This window comes from Lathyrus oleraceus, chromosome 3 (genome assembly GCF_024323335.1).
Source record: "Lathyrus oleraceus cultivar Zhongwan6 chromosome 3, CAAS_Psat_ZW6_1.0, whole genome shotgun sequence".
Taxonomy (NCBI): Eukaryota; Viridiplantae; Streptophyta; class Magnoliopsida; order Fabales; family Fabaceae; genus Lathyrus; species Lathyrus oleraceus.
Genome location: NC_066581.1, coordinates 506,836,977 through 506,856,731, shown reverse-complemented (window position 1 = coordinate 506,856,731; position 19,755 = coordinate 506,836,977). Strand labels below are relative to the sequence as shown.

At 30.3% G+C, this 19,755-nt stretch overlaps 13 pseudogenes; all 13 read left to right on the top strand.

Annotated features, from left to right (window-relative positions):
- Positions 1–2,689: 2,689 nt before the first annotated feature.
- LOC127132774 (uncharacterized) lies at positions 2,690–2,808 on the top strand (annotated as a pseudogene).
- A 439-nt stretch (positions 2,809–3,247) lies between these two features.
- LOC127132843 (uncharacterized) lies at positions 3,248–3,366 on the top strand (annotated as a pseudogene).
- A 1,234-nt stretch (positions 3,367–4,600) lies between these two features.
- On the top strand, positions 4,601–4,719 carry LOC127132840 (uncharacterized; annotated as a pseudogene).
- Positions 4,720–5,158: 439 nt separating this feature from the next.
- LOC127132776 (uncharacterized) lies at positions 5,159–5,277 on the top strand (annotated as a pseudogene).
- A 157-nt stretch (positions 5,278–5,434) lies between these two features.
- On the top strand, positions 5,435–5,553 carry LOC127132829 (uncharacterized; annotated as a pseudogene).
- Positions 5,554–5,997: 444 nt separating this feature from the next.
- Positions 5,998–6,116, top strand: LOC127132794 (uncharacterized; annotated as a pseudogene).
- A 160-nt stretch (positions 6,117–6,276) lies between these two features.
- On the top strand, positions 6,277–6,395 carry LOC127132793 (uncharacterized; annotated as a pseudogene).
- Positions 6,396–13,066: 6,671 nt separating this feature from the next.
- Positions 13,067–13,185, top strand: LOC127132826 (uncharacterized; annotated as a pseudogene).
- A 162-nt stretch (positions 13,186–13,347) lies between these two features.
- On the top strand, positions 13,348–13,466 carry LOC127132811 (uncharacterized; annotated as a pseudogene).
- Positions 13,467–13,598: 132 nt separating this feature from the next.
- Positions 13,599–13,717, top strand: LOC127132837 (uncharacterized; annotated as a pseudogene).
- Positions 13,718–14,158: 441 nt separating this feature from the next.
- Positions 14,159–14,277, top strand: LOC127132851 (uncharacterized; annotated as a pseudogene).
- A 432-nt stretch (positions 14,278–14,709) lies between these two features.
- On the top strand, positions 14,710–14,828 carry LOC127132834 (uncharacterized; annotated as a pseudogene).
- Positions 14,829–15,015: 187 nt separating this feature from the next.
- LOC127132808 (uncharacterized) lies at positions 15,016–15,134 on the top strand (annotated as a pseudogene).
- The last annotated feature ends 4,621 nt before the right edge of the window (positions 15,135–19,755 follow it).

Below are 19,755 nucleotides of genomic sequence, written 5' to 3'. Positions count from 1 at the left end.
TAGAAAGAGATTGTGCAGATTGAGTAGGCTTCTCCTTCTGTTCATTAGTAGGCAACCTATAGAAATAAGATTGTTTTTGAAATTAAAAATTATGTATAATAATCTGAATATAAATAAATAAATAAAATCCATACTTAGACATAAAATCTTGAATTTCAGGGATGTCTTCATTTATCAACAATTTGGAACCACTCCATGCATTTGACACTGTAAATTGTATAATTAATATAAAAATTATTGAACGTATAATGAAAAATACAAATCAGCTATGTATTTATAAAGTCTGATAGTGTAATACCTTGACCATCTTTTACCATTGCATGAGTGAGCAGAATTACAATAGCTCCATTGTTTTTAGGATCATTGTAGTAAGCCAAAAATTTTGATCCATAGATTTCCCATAAATTGCAATTTATGCAATTACCCCTATTTTGCAATATAAATAAACAATATTATATGATGGGATATTTATCATACAAAAATCTATACTTAAAAAAAGAAAAGCAATTTACCAAGGAATCCATAACAATCATCTCCAAATGTTCAATACCCTTATTATTCACAACACTCCAAACATCCATTATTCGAACAGCAAGATGCCAAGTTTCTTTTGAGTCATTGATGTCTTTCACAGAATCAACCTTTCTACTCATTTTCACTGAAAAAAAATTCAAAAATTAATGTAACTGCAAATTTAGATGACTATAAAATTACAAACCTAATAACCTGGAAAAAAAAAGAGTATATAAATTTGATAGAGGTGTGTGGCAAAATGCTAAAAAGGATCCCACCTTTGATGTTACACATATATAACATCGTTTTGATTGTATAATTATATATTATTAAATTATAACTTTAAATTAAAAATAACTATTTAATATAGTTGATTAATATTAATTGAGTAATTTAATATTATTGTTAATTTACCTACCATTTAATTATTATTATTGTTATTATTATTATTGATATTTACCCGTCCGCCATATATGATAAGAATATTTTTAAAATTTAAATAGTATATTTATTATTTGATTTGATTTGATTTAATTGAGATCCAAACTCTATAAATTAAAATTGGTTACTTATTATGAACAATAATATAGGATCATTCCAATGTCAATCTATTATTAATTGAATTTTACATAGATGTAATTTTGCAATAACACGCTGGCATATTGAATCTTATACTGTTGTTATCTTTGCACTAACATATTTTATACTTTCAACAGAATAATTATAGTAAATACGTACATTCTGTATACCGAATTATAATAAAAATGTATTAAAATCAAAAGCAATAAAACTGTTTACAGTAAATAAAAATATAGTCTAATTTCTTCATGATCATAAATATTTAAAGAAAAATTCATTGAAATAAAAAATCAATAATAAATCAAAAGTTGAAATAAATGCTAATGACACAACATATATTTAAAATTTTATTTGATATATTTTTATATAATAAATAAATTAGTAATAAGTAAATGAATAATCAAATAGAATATAATTTTAAGATGTTATTCTATATTTTTATTTACTGTAAACAGTTTTATTGCTTTTGATTTTAATACATTTTTATTATAATTCGGCATACATTTTTATTATAATTCGGTATATACTATTTAAATTTTAAAAATATTCTTATCATATATGACGGGTAAATATCAATAATAATAACAATAATAATAAATTACTCAATTAATATTAATCAACTATATTAAATAGTTATTTTTAATTTTTAAGTTATAATTTAATAACATATAATTTTTAGTTATATTTATTTTGTCGTTAATACGTGAAAGAATTCAAATATATACAATTAGAACGCATTATATATCAGGTGTGATCATAATAGCAGTAGCGCACATGATCCCTTCAGCATACCGCAGTTAAGAATGCTTGGGAGAGAATAGTATTAGGATGAGTGACCTCCTAAGAAGTTCCTTTGTTACACCTCTTTCTTTTGACTATATTTTTTAAATAATTGTTTTCATTTTTTTAAATCAGAGTAAAGAATCAAACAAAGTAGGAGAAAATAAATATTTAGTTAGGTATATTTATTTTGTTGTTAACAAGTGAAAGAAATTAAATCAAATATATACAATTAGAGCGCATTGGATACAGGTATAATGATACTAGCACTAATGCACAGGATCCCATCAAAACTCCGCAATTAAGAGTGCTTGGACGAGAGTAATACTAGGATGTGTGACCTCCTGGATAGTCCTTATGTTACACCTCATTCTTTTGGCTATTTTTTAAAGACTTATTTTCTTTTTTTTATAATCGGAGTAAAAGAATCGGATAAAGTATGAGAAAATAAATATTTCGGCGTTAGTTATATTTATTTTGTCATTAATAAGTGAAAGAAATCAAACATATACAATTAGAGCGAATTTAATATCAGGTGTGATCATATCAACACTAATGCATCAGATCTCGAAATAACTCCGCAGTTAAGCGTGATTAGGCGAGAGTAGTACTAGGATGAATGACATAGTTGGAAGTCCTTGTGTTGTACCATTTTATTTTTTATTTTTTAAATACTTGTTATCATTTATTCTAATCGAAGTAAAGAATCAGAAAAAGTAGGAGAACATAAATATTTCGGCGTTAATTATATTTACTTTGCTGTTAAAAAGTGAAGGAAATCAAATCAAATATATACTATTAGAGAAAATTAAACATGAGGTGTGATCATATCAGCACTAATGCACCGTATCCCATCAGAACTCCGCAGTTAAGCGTGCTTGCGCGAAAGTAGTACTAGAATGGGTTACCTCATAGGAAGTCCTTGTGTGACACCTCTTTCTTTTGGCTATTTTGTAAATACATGTTTTCTTTTTTTTAATTGGAGTAAAAGTATAAGACAAAGTAAGAGAAAATAAATATTTCAGCGTTCGTTATATTTATTTTTCCGTTAATAAGTGAAATAAATTAAATATATACAATTAGAACGCATTCGGTATCAGATACGATCATACCATATCTAATGCACCGGATCTCAACATAACTTCGCAGTTAAACGTGATTGGACAATAGTAGTACTTGCATGGGTGATATCCTAAGTCCTTGAGTTGCACCAGTTTTTGCTATTTTTTAAATACTTGTTATCATTTTTTTAATCGAGGTAAGAAATCGGACAAAGTATGAGAAAATAAATACATCTGAGTTAGTTATGTTTATTTTGCTGTTAAAAATAAAAGAAATGAAATCAAATATATACAATTAGAGGGTATTGGATATCAGGTGCGATCATACAAACGTTAATGCATTGGATCCCATCAGAACACCGCAGTTAAGCGTGGTTGCGCACGAGTAGTAGTATGATGGGTGACCTCCTCGGAAGTCTTTGTGTTACACCTCTTTCTTTGGACTATTTTTAAAATACTTGTTTTCTTTTTTATAATCGGATAAAGTAAGAGAAAATAAATATTTTGGCATTAGCTATATTTATTTTCCCGTTAATAAGTGAGAGGAATCAAATATATACAATTAGAACGCATTGCATATCAGGTGCAATCATATCAACACTAATACACCTAATCCCATTAGAATATCACATTTAAGCGTGCTTGGACGAGAGTAGTACTAGGATGGGTGACCTCCTGGAAAGTCCTTATGTTCCACCTCTTTGTTCTATATTTTAAATACTTATTTTATTTTTTTTAAACGGAGTAAAAGAATCGGACAAAGTATGAGAAAATAAATATTTCAGCGTCAGTTATATTTACTTTTCCGTTAATAAGTGAACAAAATCAAATATATACAATTAGAACGCATTGGGTATCGAGTGCGATTATAGCAACACTAATGCACCGGATCTCAATATATCTCCATAGTTAAACGTGATTGCGCGAGAGTACTACTAGAATGGGTGACATACTAATAAGTCCGTGTGTTGCACGCCTTTTTGCTATTTTTGAAATACTTGTTATCATTTTTTAATCGGGGTAAAGAATCAGACAAAGTAGGAGAAAATAAATATTTCGGCATCAGTTATATTTATTTTGTTGTTAATAAGTGAAAGAAATTAAATCAAATATATACAATTTGAGCGCATTGTATATCAAGTGCGATCATATCAACACTAATGCACTGGATACCACAAGAGTAGTACTAGGATGAGTGACCTCCTAGGAAGTCCTTGTGTTACACTTCCTTCTTTTGTCTATTCTTTAAATACTTGTTTTCTTTTTTTTTAATAGAGTAAAAAATAGGACAAAGTAGGAGAAAATAAATATTTCGGTGTTAGTTATATTTAGTTTTCCGTTAATAAGTGAAAGAAATCAAATATATACAATTAGAGCGCATTAAATATAAGGTGCGATCATAACAACACTAATGCACCAGATCTCCATATAACTCTACAGTTAAGTGTGATTGGGCGAGAGTAATACTAGAATGGGTTAACTTCTGGGAAGTCCTTTTGTTAAACCTCTTTCTTTTGGGTATTTTTTATATACTTGTTTTCTTTTATTAATCATAGTAAACGAATCAGACAAAGTAGGAGAAAAAATATTTTGGTGTTAGTTATATCTATTTTACCTTTAATTAGTGAAAGAAATCAAATATATACAATTAGAGGGCATTGCATATCAGGTGCGATCATACCAACACTAATGCACCTGATCCCATAAGAATATCACATTTAAGCATGCTTGGATGAGAGTAGTACTAGGATGGGTGACCTCCTGGGAAGTCCTTATGTTCCACCTCTTTGTGATATTTTTATATACTTGTTTTCAATTTTTTAATCGGGGTAAAAGAATCGGACAAAGTATGAGAAAATAAATATTTCAGTGTTAGTTATATTTATTTTGTCGTTAATAAGTGAAAGAACTCAAATATATACAATTAGAGCACATTGGACATCAGGTGCAATCATACCAGCACCAATGTACCGGATCTTAGCATAACTCTGCAGTTAAGCGTGATTCGGCAAGAGTTATACTAGAATGGGTGACATCCTGAGAAGTCCTTATGTTGCACGTCTTTTTTTCTATTTTATAAATACTTATTATTATTTTTTTAATCGGAGTAAAGAATCGGACAAAGTAAGAGAAAATAAATATTTCGGCGTTAATTATATCTATTTTGTTGTTAATAAGTGAAATTAATCAAATCAAATATATACAATTAGAACGCATTGGATATCAGGTGTGATCATACCAGTATTAATTAACCGGATCCCATCAGAACTTCACATTGAAGCGTGCTTGGACGAGAGTAATACTAGGATGGGTGACCTCTTGGAAAGTCCCTGTGTTACACCTCTTTGGGTTTTTTTTAAATACTTGTTTTAATTTGTTTATAATCAGAGTAAAAGAATCAGAAAAAGTATGAGAAATAATATTTCGGCATTAGTTATATTTATTTTGATGTTAATAATTTAAAGAAATCAAATATATACAATTATAGCACATTGTATATCAGGTGCGATCATACCAGCACTAATGCACTTGCTCCCATCAGAACTTCGCAGTTAAGCGTGCTTGGGTGAGAGTAATACTAGGATCCGTGACCTCCTGGAAAGTCCTTATGTTACACCTCTTTCTTTTGGCTATTTTTTAAAGACTTGTTTTCTTTTTTTATAATCGGAGTAAAAGAATTGGATAAAGTATGAGAAAATAAATATTTCGGTGTTAGTTATATTTATTTTGCCGTTAATAAGTGAAAGAAATCAAACATATACAATTAGAGCGAATTCAATATCAGGTGTGATCATACCAACACTAATGCATCAGATCTCGAAATAACACCGCAGTTAAGCGTGATTAGGCGAGAGTAGTACTAGGATAAGTGACATCGTTTGAAGTCCTTGTGTTGTACCATTTTTTGTTATTTTTAAATACTTGTTATCATTTATTTTAATCGAAGTAAAGATTCAGACAAAGTAGGAGAAAATAAATATTTTGGCGTTAGTTATATCTATTTTGTTGTCAATAAGTGAAATTAATCAAATCAAATATATAGAATTAGAACGCATTGGATATCAGGTGTGATCATACCAGTACTAATTAATCGGATCCCATCAGAACTTCACATTGAAGCGTGCTTGGACTAGAGTAATACTAGGATGGGTGACCTCTTGGAAATGCCCTGTGTTACACCTCTTTGTGTTGTTTTTTAAATACTTGTTTTAATTTGTTTATAATCAGAGTAAAAGAATAAAAAAAAGTACAAGAAAATAAATATTTCGGCGTTAGTTATATTTATTTTGACGTTAATAATTTAAAGAAATCAAATATATACAATTAGAGCACATTGTATATCAGGTGCGATCATACAAGCACTAATGCACTTGCTCCCATCAGAACTTCGCAGTTAAGCGTGCTTGGGCGAGAGTAGTACTTTGATGGATGTCCTCCATGGAAGTCCTTGTGTTGCACTTTGTTGTGCTATTTTTGAAATACTTGTTATCATTTTTTTAATCGGAGTAAAGAATCAGGCAAAGTAGGAGAAAATAAATATTTGGGCATTAGTTATATTAATTTTGTTGTTAATAAGTGAAAGAAATCAACTCAAATTTATACAATTAGAGTGCATTGGATATCAGGTGCGATCATATTAACCCTAATGCACTGGATCCCATGAGAACTTCACAGTTACGCGTGTTTGCATGAGAGTACTACTAGGATGAATGACCTCTAGGAAGTCCTTGTGTTACACTTCTTTCTTTTGGCTATTTTTTTAATAGTTGTTTCTTTTTTTTACTCGGAGTTAAAGAATCAGACAAAGTAGGAGAAAATAAATATTTCAACGTTAGTTATATTTATTTTTCCGTTAATAAGTGAAAGAAATCAAATATGTACAATTAATGCGCATTGCATATCAGGTGCGATCATACCAGCACTAATGCAGCTAACACTACGCCAAAAACTGGAATAGACAGCGCCCCTTAGAGGGCGCTTTATTACAAAAGCGCACTCTAAAGTGAAGAGAAAAAATAAGGAGCATACTATTGGAATAGACAGCGCACTTTAGAGGGCACTTTTGTAACAAAGCGCACTCTAAAGTGAAGCGAAAAAATAATGAGGAAATGGAGGGACACCAATAGAGGACGCTTTATTGAAAGCGCCCTCTAAGGGTAACCTTAGAGGGCGCTTTTGAAAAAGCGCTCTCTATGTCCATGTACATTTCCAGTTTATAAGGCGCTTTTGGAAAGCCTTAGAGAGCGCTTTTAGAAGCACCCTCTTAGGCCCCCTTTAGAGGGCGCTTTTGTAAAAAAGCGCCCTCTAAAGTGAAGTAAAAAAAAAATAATGAGGAAATGGAGGGACAACAATAGAGGGCGCTTTCAAAAAAGCGCTCTCTAAGTCCATGTACATTTCCAGTTTAGAAGGCGCTTTTGGAAAGCCTTAGAGAGCGCTTTCAGAAGCGCCCTCTTAGGCCCCCTTTAGAGGGCGCTTTTTTTACAAAAGCGCCCTCTAAGGTCCCCTTTAGTAAACATTAAAATTATAACATATACTGCATGTCTCTTTATTTTCCCTTTCTACAAGCTATTTCGTTTACGTAATTGGGTTTTCTCTCTACTGCGTCCACCGTCTACTGCGATTACTCTCGTCCTCCGTTCGTTCTCCCTCCCTCACCGTCGTCGTCGCCGTCACCTTTTTCTGCTGCTGCGTTCACGTTCACGTCCACCGTCACTGTTCACTTTCTTCTCCATCGTTACCGTCACCTTGAAGGTATTTCTCTTCTCCATCTTTACCGTTCACTTTCTTCATGTGTTTGATTAGGGCATTTTCTAAACTTAGTTTTACATTTTGTGCATTATGTTGATTAATGTTGTTTAGGGCAAACTGAGTTTTTTATTTCTGATTGAAAACTGATATCATTTGAAGTGTGTTTGAGCTTGTGCTTGGAAGTTTGATGATTATGGATGCAAGTTTGTTCATGTTCCAAACACCATAAGTTTGCATTGGTCTCTTGCATGCAGTAGGTGTGTGTGAGTTTGCATTGGTCTTTTGCATGCAGTAGGTCTTTTGCATGAGAAATGGAAGGTATATGAATGTGTTCACGTATTGAATCATTGTCTTACTTGGGTCTTATTGAATCATTTCTATATTACAGATAAAATGGCTAACCAAGACGATACCCATGACAAGAATGGATCACGTAACAATGTTGAAAAAGAAATCAAACGAGGATTGACTGTTATGAAGTCAATCATTCGTGCAAGAGACAAGGGTGTAAAATTTGAAGTGCATTGGAGTGCTGAAGACCAACTAATTGAGCCTAACGGTTCAATGTTGGCAAGTTACATTGGTTTCCTTGTTCGACAACATATTCCGATTACATGTGATAATTGGAGAAGTCCGGACTTGAAGGTTGGCAAAGAAAAAATATGGTCGGAGATACAGGTACTTACCATATATTGTTATATGTTTTTTTTGTTGACTATTTGTTGACCATATATTGTTATAATATTACTTTATAATAACACACTCCATGTGTATGTTTTTTAGAGATCCTTTCACATCGATGAAAGCCGGCAAAAATATTGTATTCAATTGGCCGGAAAAAGACTCCGAGGATTTCGATCCTTTTTGTGCAACAAATTTCTCAAGGATGAGGAAGGAAAATTTGTTGAAGGAGAACGGCCAATGAAGTATGCCGAGATTATTTCAGCCGATGAATGGGATAACTTTGTCGCCAAACGAAGAAACGAAAAATTCCATGTAATGTCTATTAATTATGGTATTATACAATTGTTAAGTTACTTGGTTCTAATATGCCTTAAACTTTTTTATCCAGGAAGTAAGCGACAAAAATAGGAAAAGGGCATCAAAACCCGCGTATCCGTACAAAAAAGGGCGTACGGGTTATGCACGGTTACAACAAAGAATAGTGAGTATATTCAAATGCTATGAGTTTATACATTGTCACAATATGTTATAATTGATGATCTTATAATCTAATTTAATGTGTAGCTAGCCGAGGAGAAAAGTGACGCAACATCTCTTCCGGAGCACGTATTATGGAAGGCTGCTCGGGTTGGGAAGGATGGGGCTGTCGTTGAAGCGGTCCAAAATGTTTATGACGAATGTGTAAGTATATGTAACATTATTTCTTTAATTATATCGAAAATTTTGTTAGACATATAATTCATTTTTAATCTCCTCTAATAATATTTCAGGAGACTTTATCCCAAACCGTACCTTCAACCGAGGTCCAGGATTGCAGGAGCGTACTTAGTCGAGTACTAAATGTTCCTGAGTATTCCGGTCGTGTGAGGGGTAAGGGTTTTGGTGTGACTTCGTCGTCATTTTATAAAAAACCAAAAACAAAAAATCCTACCAACAAAGAGGTGATGGAGACCTTGGCGGAGTTAAGGGCACAAGTACTCCAACTGCAAATCGAGAATGCAAGGTATAGAGAGGAAAGGTGCGCCTCCGAGGCAAAAGATACTAGTGACCGAGCTAGTATCAATTATCAACCGAAATTTCCCGAGGTAATTATATATGTTATTATGAAATTAAAATAGCACTTTTTTACTTGACACATATACACGTTAACAATAACATTTATTATTGGTTTAGGGCATTTCACCTTGTCAGCTGTATCTATCGTCACCAACTTATCGCATGGTTGGCAAGGGAAAAGTGCATAATACTTCGGGTGAATTACTTCACCATAATCCCCTCCCGGTGGGATTTATGAAAGTTTCGGTTGACCTTGTATTAGATACGGACGCCGTTCTACCATTACCTGACGTTGTTTCAGAGACAACGTTGATGCGAGATGCAGTCGGATCCTTTGTTGGTTGGCCGCCAGATCTAATTTTCCCTGATGCCGAGGTATATATGTTCTAAATGATTATGAATATTTAGTATTCACATTTAAATTCAGCTACAATTGTGATATTTAATCAATCCTTATTACATGGTAATGTTAGACTCCTACAAGACCCACACATAAAGTTGGTAAAGGGATTTCAAGACGCATCGAGTCGGTTGCATCTCAAAAAGAGGTACAAATATATATAATCATTGAATTATATACGCAACGATTCTGTTGCATCACAAAAAGTCATGATTTATTTTATATGAATTTTTAGGTTCCCGGTCGAAAGTTGAAAAGCGCTGCTAAGGGTATTGCAACGACGTCCGGGACAAAATCTCAAATTATGATGCGTCTTGAGAAAATGGTGGATGAGTCCGATATTATGCACGGGGCCATTCGTACTATAGATTTTGATGAAGGTGTTTTCGGAGCTGCTCATTTCGAAATAATTGGAAAGGAGGACTTCCAACAACTTTTTGAACACACCGAATTGGGCATCGCTGTCATTCATACATACATATGGTACTCCGATCAATCTATAATTTACTTAGTTGAACAATTTATTTACACATTTCAATGAGTAGTCTAATGTTTATTATGTTTCTATTTAAGGTATATGTATGTAACATTGATGCGGGAAAATGAATTGTGTAACCGTTTCAATTTTATTGCTGCTTCCCGTATCAACGCAACGTTAATAACGAAAAATCCAACATCCGTAAAGAATGATCTAGTCGATAGATTCATGGCGGCCGGCGATAATACTACACCCAGTTTGTATTTTTTACCGTTTAATTCTGGCAACGGGTTAGATTTTCTTTCTAATAATTTCATTCTAATCTATGTATATCTTTTACGTAGAAAATTTTCATTCATCTAAATTTTTGTTTTATTTTACAGTGGTCACTGGGTGTTGGTTGCTATGGATCTTTCGAGACTAATAGTGTATTATCTCGATTCTTTATCGGGTGATTGAAGTAAATATCCGAATATGAAGAAGACGGTTGACACGTAAGTGAAATTCCCCTAAATATTCGTGTGTATTTGTATATTTAATTATGTATGTCAGATTGATCTCAATATACGTTTTTATTTTGTTAGGGCAATAATAAAATTTAGAACGAAAAAGAATTACCGCAATAGGAAGGACATACCTGGATCAGAGTTCAGGTATATATTAAGTATCTTATTTTTGTTTATAATAGTGTTTGTTTTTTTGCTTATAATAGTGTTTGTAAGAAATTAACTATATATATATTGTTTGTTTTTCTGTGTAGTGTCCTCAGCAAAATAATTCGGTCGATTGCGGATTTTTTGTATTGAGATTTATGAGAGACATCATTGCGTTGAATCGTATAGACATCCCAAAAATGGTATGGAATAATAACTTAGGGTTTATTTTAATATTATCGGATATTTCATCTAATTTGTTACTAAATCATGAATATGTTTTATTCTCTTAATTGTAGTACTTTGAGGAATACAAATCTTACTCAATAGAAAATTTGGATGAAATGAAGGATGAATTGTGTCAATTAATTGTTGATCAAAGAATCATATAGCTAGGTTGTATATTGTTGTACATATATGTATGGAATGTTGTTGTTGTATGCTGTTGTTGTATATATGTTGTATATTGTTGTTGTACTTTTACTAAATCATGAATATGTTGTTGTATATTGTTGATCAAAGAATCATATATTAATGTTGTATATATGGAGGATTAATGTTGTATATAAATGGATTCATGTTGTATATATCAATGGATTAATGGTGTATAACATTGGATTAAAGGATGAAATCAATATGAATTTTACACTTTTGCAGCATGCGAACAGGTTACCAATTAAATATCCACTGTTTTTCAAACAAATTTTTTTAAAATAACTAACACTTTAGAGGACGCTTTTTGTAGGAAGCGCCCTCTAAACACTTTACATTGACAACTTTAGAGGGCGCTTTGTCCAGAAAGCGCCCTCTAAACACTTTACATTGACAACTTTAGAGGGCGCTTTTTTCTGAAAGCGCCCTCTAAACACTTTATATTGACAACTTTAGAGGGCGCTTTTTCCTGAAAGCGCCCTCTAAGGTGTCCCTTTATGGACCACTTCAGAGGGCGCTTTTTTCTGAAAGCGCACTATAATGTGGCCCTTAAAGGGCCACTTTAGACAGCGCTTTCTCCAGGAAAATAAAGCGCTGTCTTTACCTATGCCAGCGCCACTTTAGAGGGCGCTTAAAAGCGCTGTTATAGGCCAAAATAAGCGCCCTCTTTTCCCTTATTTGGCGTAGTGTAATCCCATCAGAATATCACATTTAAGCATGGTTGGACTAGAGTAGTACTAGGATGCGTGACCTCCTGGGAAGTCCTTATGTTCCACCTCTTTGTGCAATTTTTTAAATACTTGTTTTCATTTTTTTAGTCGGAGTAAAAGAATCGGACCAAGTATGAGAAAATAAATATTTCAGCGTTAGTTATATTTATTTTTCCGTTAATAAGTGAAAGAAATCAAATATATTTAATTAGAGCGCATTGGATATCAGGTACAATCATATCAACACTAATGCACCGGATCTCAACAAAATTATGCAGTTAAGCAAGATTGGGCGAGATTAGTACTAGAATGGGTGACCTCCTTAGAAGTCCTTGTATTGCACCTCTTTTTGCTATTTTTGAAATACTTTTTGTCATTTTTTTTAATCGGAGTAAAGAATCGAACAAAGTAGGAAAAAATAAATATTTCGGCATTAGTTATATTTATTTTGCTTTTAATAAGTGAAAGAAATCCAATCAAATATATACAGATAGAGCACATTGGATATCAGGTGCGATCATATCAGCACTAATGCACCGGATGCCATGAGAACTCTGCAATTACGCGTGCTTCCGCGAGAGTAGTACTAGGATGAGTGACCTCATAGGGAGTCCTTATGTTATACTTCTTTCTTTTGGCTCTTTTTTAAATACTTGTTTTCTTTTTTTTAATCAGAGAAAAAAATCAGACAAAGTTGGAGAACATAAATATTTTGGCATTATTTATATTTATTTTTCCGTTAATAAGTGAAAGAAATCAAATACATACCAACAGTAATGCACCAGATCTCAACATAACTCAACAGTTAAGCATGATTGGGCGAGAGTAGTACTAGAATTGGTGAACTTTTAGGAAGTCCTTCTATTAAACCTCTTTCTTTTGGCTATGTTTTAAATACTTCTTTTTTTTTAATCGGAGTTAAAGAATCAGACAAAGTAGGAGAAAATAAATATTATAGCACATTGGATATCAGGTGCAATTATACCAGCACTAATGCACCGGATCTCAGCATAACTCCACAGTTAAGCGTGATTGGGTGAGAGTTGTACTATGATAGATGATATCCTGGGAAGTCCTTATGTTGCACCTCTTTTTTCTATTTTTAAATCACTTGTTATCATTTTTTTAATCAGAGTAAAGAATCGGACAAAGTAAGAGAAATTAAATACTTTGGCGTTAGTTATATCTATTTTGACGTTAATAAGTGAAATTAATCAAATCAAATATATACAATTAGAACGCAATGGATATCAAATGTGACCATACCAGTATTAATGCACCAGATCCCATCCGAATTTCATAGTTAAACATGCTTGGATGAGAGTAATACTAAGATGGCTGACCTCTTGGGAAGTCCTTGTGTTACACCTCTTTATGCTATATTTTAAATACTTGTTTTAATTTTTTTATAATCGGAGTAAAAGAATCTGAGACAGTTATATCTATTTTGACGTTAATAATTTAAAGAAATAAGAAATGTACAATTAGAGCATATTGCATATCAGGTGCGATCATACCAGCACTAATGCACTTGCTCCCATAAGAACTTCGCAGTTAAGCGTGCTTGGGCGATAGTAGTAATTTGATGAGTGTCATCCTGGGAAGTCCTTGTGTTGCACCTTGTTTTGCAATTTTCGAAATACTTGTTATCATTTTTTTAATCGGAGTAAAGAATCAGACAAAGTAGGAGAAAATAAATATTTCGTCATTAGTTATATTTATTTTGCTATTGTTAAGTGAAAGAAATCAACTCAAATATATACAATTAGAGCGCATTGGATATCAGGTGCGATCATATCATTATTAATGCACCAGATCCCATGAGAATCTGCTATTACGCGTGCTTGCGCGAGAGTACTACTAGGATGGATAACCTCCTAGGAAGTCCTTCTCTTACACTTCTTGCTTTTGGATATTTTTTAAATACTTGCTTTCTTTTTTTAATCGGAGTTAAAGAATCGGACAGAGTAGGAGAAAATAAATATTTCGGCATTAGTTATATTTATTTTTCCGTTAATAAGTGAAATAAATTAAATATATAAAATTAGAGCCCATTGCATATCAGGTGCGATCATACCAACACTAATGCACCTGATCCCATAAGAATATCACATTTAAGCATGCTTGGACGAGAGTAGTACTAGGATGGGTGACCTCCTGGGAAGTCCTTATGTTCCACCTTTTTGTGCAATTTTTTAAACCATTATTTTTTTTATTCGGAATAAAAGAATCGGAAGAAGTATGCGAAAATAAATATTGCAGCGTTAGTTATGTATATTTTTCCATTAATAAATGAAAGACATGAATATATATAATTAGAGTGCATTGGATATCTGGTGCGATCATACCAACAGTTATGCACCGAATCTCAATATAACTCCGCAGTTAAGCAAGATTGGGCGAGATTAGAACTAGGATGGGTAACCTCCTTTGAAGTCCTTGTGTTGCACCTCTTTTTGCTATTTTTTAAATACTTTGTATCATTTTTTTAATCGGAGTAAAGAATCGAACAGAGTAGGAAAAAATAAATATTTCGGCATTATTATATTTATTTTGTTGTTAATAAGTGAAAGAAATCAAATCAAATATATATTGTTAGAGCACATTTGATATCAGGGATGATCATATCAACACTAATGCACCAGATCCCATGTGAACTCTGCAGTTACGCGTGCTTGCACAAGAATAGTATTAGGATGGGTGACCTCATAGGAAGTTCTTATGTTACACTTCTTTCTTTTGGCTTTTTTTTAAATACTTGTTTTATTTTTTTATAATCGGAGTAAAAGAATCGGACAAAGTATGAGAAAAAAAATATTCAGCGTTAGTTACATTTATTTTTCCGTTAATAAGTGAAAGAAATCAATTATATACAACTAGAGCGCATTGGATATCAGGTAACTAGAGCGCATTGGATATCAGGTGCGATCATACCAACACTAATGCACCGGATCTTAGCATAACTCCGCAGTTAAGCGTGATTGGGAGAGAGTTGTACTAGGATGGGTGACATCCTGGGAAGTTCTTATGTTGCACCTCTTTTTTCTATTTTTTAAATACTTGTTATCATTTTGTTAATTTGAGTAAAGAATCAGACAAAGTAAGAGAAAATAAATATTTTGGCGTTAGTTATATCTATTTTGTTGTTAATAAGTGAAATTGATCAAATCAAATATATACAATTAGAACACGTTGGATATCAGGTGCGATCAAAGTAAGATATCCATTTTGCCTTGGAATTGAGCAAATGTTTCTTTGACAACAATGTTCTCATACTCGATATCAACCCTGATTCTTGTCTTGTTAGCTCGGGTATTGTATCAGTGGTGAGTCGTCGTCATTTCCGCCAAAGAAAGATGACAGCGTAAGCATTTTGTATTCTGTACAGGTTATGAATGCATGTTTGAATGAGATGCATGAAAAAAAGAAATAAATTTTCATACTTATAGGGAATTCCAAGACTTTAGGATTTTCAAAAAAAACTAAGAGGACACGTGAGAAAATTGATTTTGTTATTATGCCATGAAAGACAACGTCACATATCCAAAATCTGCCACATCTGAATAATCTGCCCAAACTTCTCGACACGAGTTCACAGGTATGACGTATCAACGAAGAGGCTTGGTTTCTTGCATAAAACCCATATCTCCTCACAAGGTAGATTCTAAGACTTTATCACAGATTCTTAGAGTAACATATTCAACAATCATATCATCATCCAAAGTTCATCAAGATTCAAGCATGTTCATCAATATTCTTCATATCATTTATATTCAACCATAAGTAAGCAAAGATCCAAGTAACATATTCAACAATCATATCATCATCCAAAGTTCATCAAGATTCAAGCATGTTCATCAATATTCTTCATATCATTTATATTCAACCATAAGTAAGCAAAGATTAAGTGGATTAAAGGAGTTTACTTTGAAGTTTTTCGCGTCTCTCTTTAACCGGAACAAACTTCAACACCATCGACAAGATATCTCACCTCTCAAACACCTTACGTGCAATAGCAAATTCGACAATTTTCTTAATTTTAATCGCAATCTTTCATCCACTTTTATACTTTAATGTGGTAAACCTGATATAAACTACTACCAATTTTCATTATTTTATGTTTTTTAATGTGGTAAACCTGTTATAAACTACTACCAATTTTCATTATTTTAATAACATAACTTTGTATTAATTTATAATAGATTAATTAATAGCGCACTGTGTACTAATAACATACAAATATAATATTTTAAAGTTTATTTTGAAAAACAAAACATACTACAAATGGGCAAATCCGAATGACACAAATTATATTAAAAACTAAATTTTTTTTAATGAAATATCTAGAAATACATTATAAGACTTCACAATATTCTGAATTTATTTATCCTTAATGATAAACTTGATAATTCGTGTATGATAAAATTAAAGAGACAAAATCTTCTTTTCTTTCACAGGTGGTGGACAAGCAGCCGAACATGTGCAATATTTGATAATAATTGTTGGATTATACTGACAAACACAACTTATAGGTTTGATCCCATATTTTTTTGCAACTTCTGTAGGGCAGATTGAAATATCCTTGCTACAGTCATATGTCAATTCCACTCCAAATTGACACGTCTTTTGTCCTATCAAATTATAGACAATCAAATTCGATTAACAATATTCAATAAAGAACATAATTAAATATAAACTCTGGAAATATGAGCAATGAAAAGAAATTAAATCTACCATAGCTCTGGTTAAAGAGAATAAACAAAGCCACTAGGAGAATGATTCCTCTCATCATAATGGTTTTCTTCAACTCAATATTCTAAACAGAAATTCTTAAAATGCATATAGACAAATGGTTATATATATATATATATATATATATATATATATATATATATATATAATATAATGACGACTTATTTTACATGATTCTTATTAAAAATATTATCCTTCTAGTTTGGTAATAAATAAAAACTTGAATGTTTTTAATATTCCTTAAAAGAAAATATTATGACTCTTAAATATTTCTAAAAATTGCAACTTAGTATTGTTGGGATTAATTTTAAATAAGATGGTGTTACAAAAAATTTATATCATCCTAAAAAATTATAAAGTAAATATTTCGTCGTTAATTTTACCTTAAATATGATTACTTTAAGGATTTTTGACCATATAGTCCATTTTTGAAATAATATTTCTAATATAACCCGTTTCAAAAATAATTTTTTAGAATACTCGATTTTATTTCTATGACTCGTCCATTCAAATGACGAGTTTTTGAAGCATAAAATATTGTTGTATTGAATCGCATGAACTCGGTCAATGGATGACCGAGTGAATAAACTATTAATTTTTTTTTATTTTTAAATTTAATTTACTAAATCTTAATAAATTAGTTTTGTTTTTAAATACAATATTATGCCACATTATTACAATTAATTATAAATACAATTATTACAATTAATTACAATTATTAAAACAATTTTTTAATTTAATGAGACATAATATTATAACAATTTTTACAATTATTTTGTTTCTGGAATAAATAATAATAATTGTATTTAAAAACAAAATTAATTCAATTCAAAGCAATTGTTTTACAACTAATTCATTTTAAATTAATTTTAAAATAATTGTTATTATAATTCATTTTATTCTAATTTAATTTTAAATTAAATTCCATATATAGATATCTAGCGTGCTGCAAATACAGTAATCTTTATGTTACAATTATTATTTAATTATTACAATTAAAATGGGGTATAATTTAATTCATTTAAAAACAATTATTTCAAGAATGGGTCATTGTAGTAAAAATTCCATATTATAATTTAATTATATTATTAGGATTATTATTTTATAGTTTTTTAATTATTTTTATATTTAAATAATAAAAATATAAATATTAATAAAATAATAATTATCAAACAATTCCATATTAAGTAATAATAATTAATATTTTTGTAAATTAAAAAATTGTTTTAATAATAAAATTATAAATATTATAATGAGGCATATGTTTAATTATAATAAGTAATAATAGTTATATTTAAAAACAAAGATAATTCATTTAAAAACAATTATTATAATATTAATAAAATTATTATTACTTATTACAATTAAACATATGCCTCATTATAATATTTATAGTTTTATTATGAAAACAATTTTTTAATTTACAAAAATATTATTATTTTAAAAAATACTTTTTATTATTTAAATATAAAAATAATTAAAAAACTATTTAATAATAATCCTAATAATATAATTAAATTATAATATGAAATTTTTACTACAGTCCCCATTTTTAAAATAATTGTTTTTAAATTATACCCCATTTTAATTGTAATAATTAAATAATAATTGTAACATAAACATTCCTGTATTTGTAGCACAATAAATATCTACATATGGAATTTAATTTAAAATTAAATTAAAATAAAATGAATTATAATAACAATTATTTTAAAATGAATTAATTGTAAAACAATTGCTTTTAATTGAATTAATTTTGTGTTTAAATATAATTATTATTGTTTATTGCAGAAACAAAATAATTGTAAAATTGTTGTAATATTATGCCTCATTAAATTAAAAAATTATTTTAATAATTGTAATTAATTGTAATAATTGTATTTATAATTAATTGTAATAATGTGGCATAATATTGTATTTAAAAACAAAATTAATTTATTAGATTTATTAAATTAATTTAAAAAATAAAAAAATTTAACACTTATTCACTTGGTCATCCATTGGCCGAGTTCATGGATGGGAAAAATTCAGGTTAGTATTGTCGAATCAATGAACGAGTCAATACAATAATATTTTGTGTTTCAACAACTCTTCCTTTGAATGGACGAGTCACAAAAATAAAATGGGATATTCTGAGAAATTATTTTTAAAAGGTTATATTGAGAATATTATTTCAAAAAAGGAACTCTCTGGTAAAAAAAAAAAAGTCTGATTAAAGAGAATAAACAAAGCCACCAGAGGAGAATGATTCCTCTCATCATAATGGTTTTCTTCAACTCAATATTTTAAACAGAAATTCTTAAAATGACGACTTATTTTTTCACATGATTCTTATTAAAAATATTATCCTTCTAGTTTTGGTAATAAATAAAAACATGATTGTTTTTAATATTTCTTAAAAGAAAATATTATGATTCTTAAATATTTCTAAAAATTGCGACTTAGCATTGTTGGGATTAATTTTAAATAAGATGGTATGACAAAAAGTATATATCATCCTAAAAAAATAATAAAGTAAATATTTCCTCATTAATTTTATCTTAAATATGATTCCTTTAAAGAGATTAATTATTATACACTGTCATATAAAATTTTTTATACCGTCGATTCATCACAATCATCCGTTTGTATTACTTTATAGATTTTTAAAATAAAAGTCAAACTTCTTTTAATATCTGACGTCTATGATTAAATAACGGTGTAAAATCCTTTTACACTGTCGGTGTATTTCAATTAAACTCTACTTTAAATACAAATCATAAAAACCCTAAAAAATAAGTTTTGTTCTCGGTTACATATTTGAGTCTTTTTTTAATTCACAACTAATATATTCGCTTCGTACAAAAATTATTCACCTATATTTTCACATTTCATCTCCACAAATATTTATTAAAAAACTCAATATTTG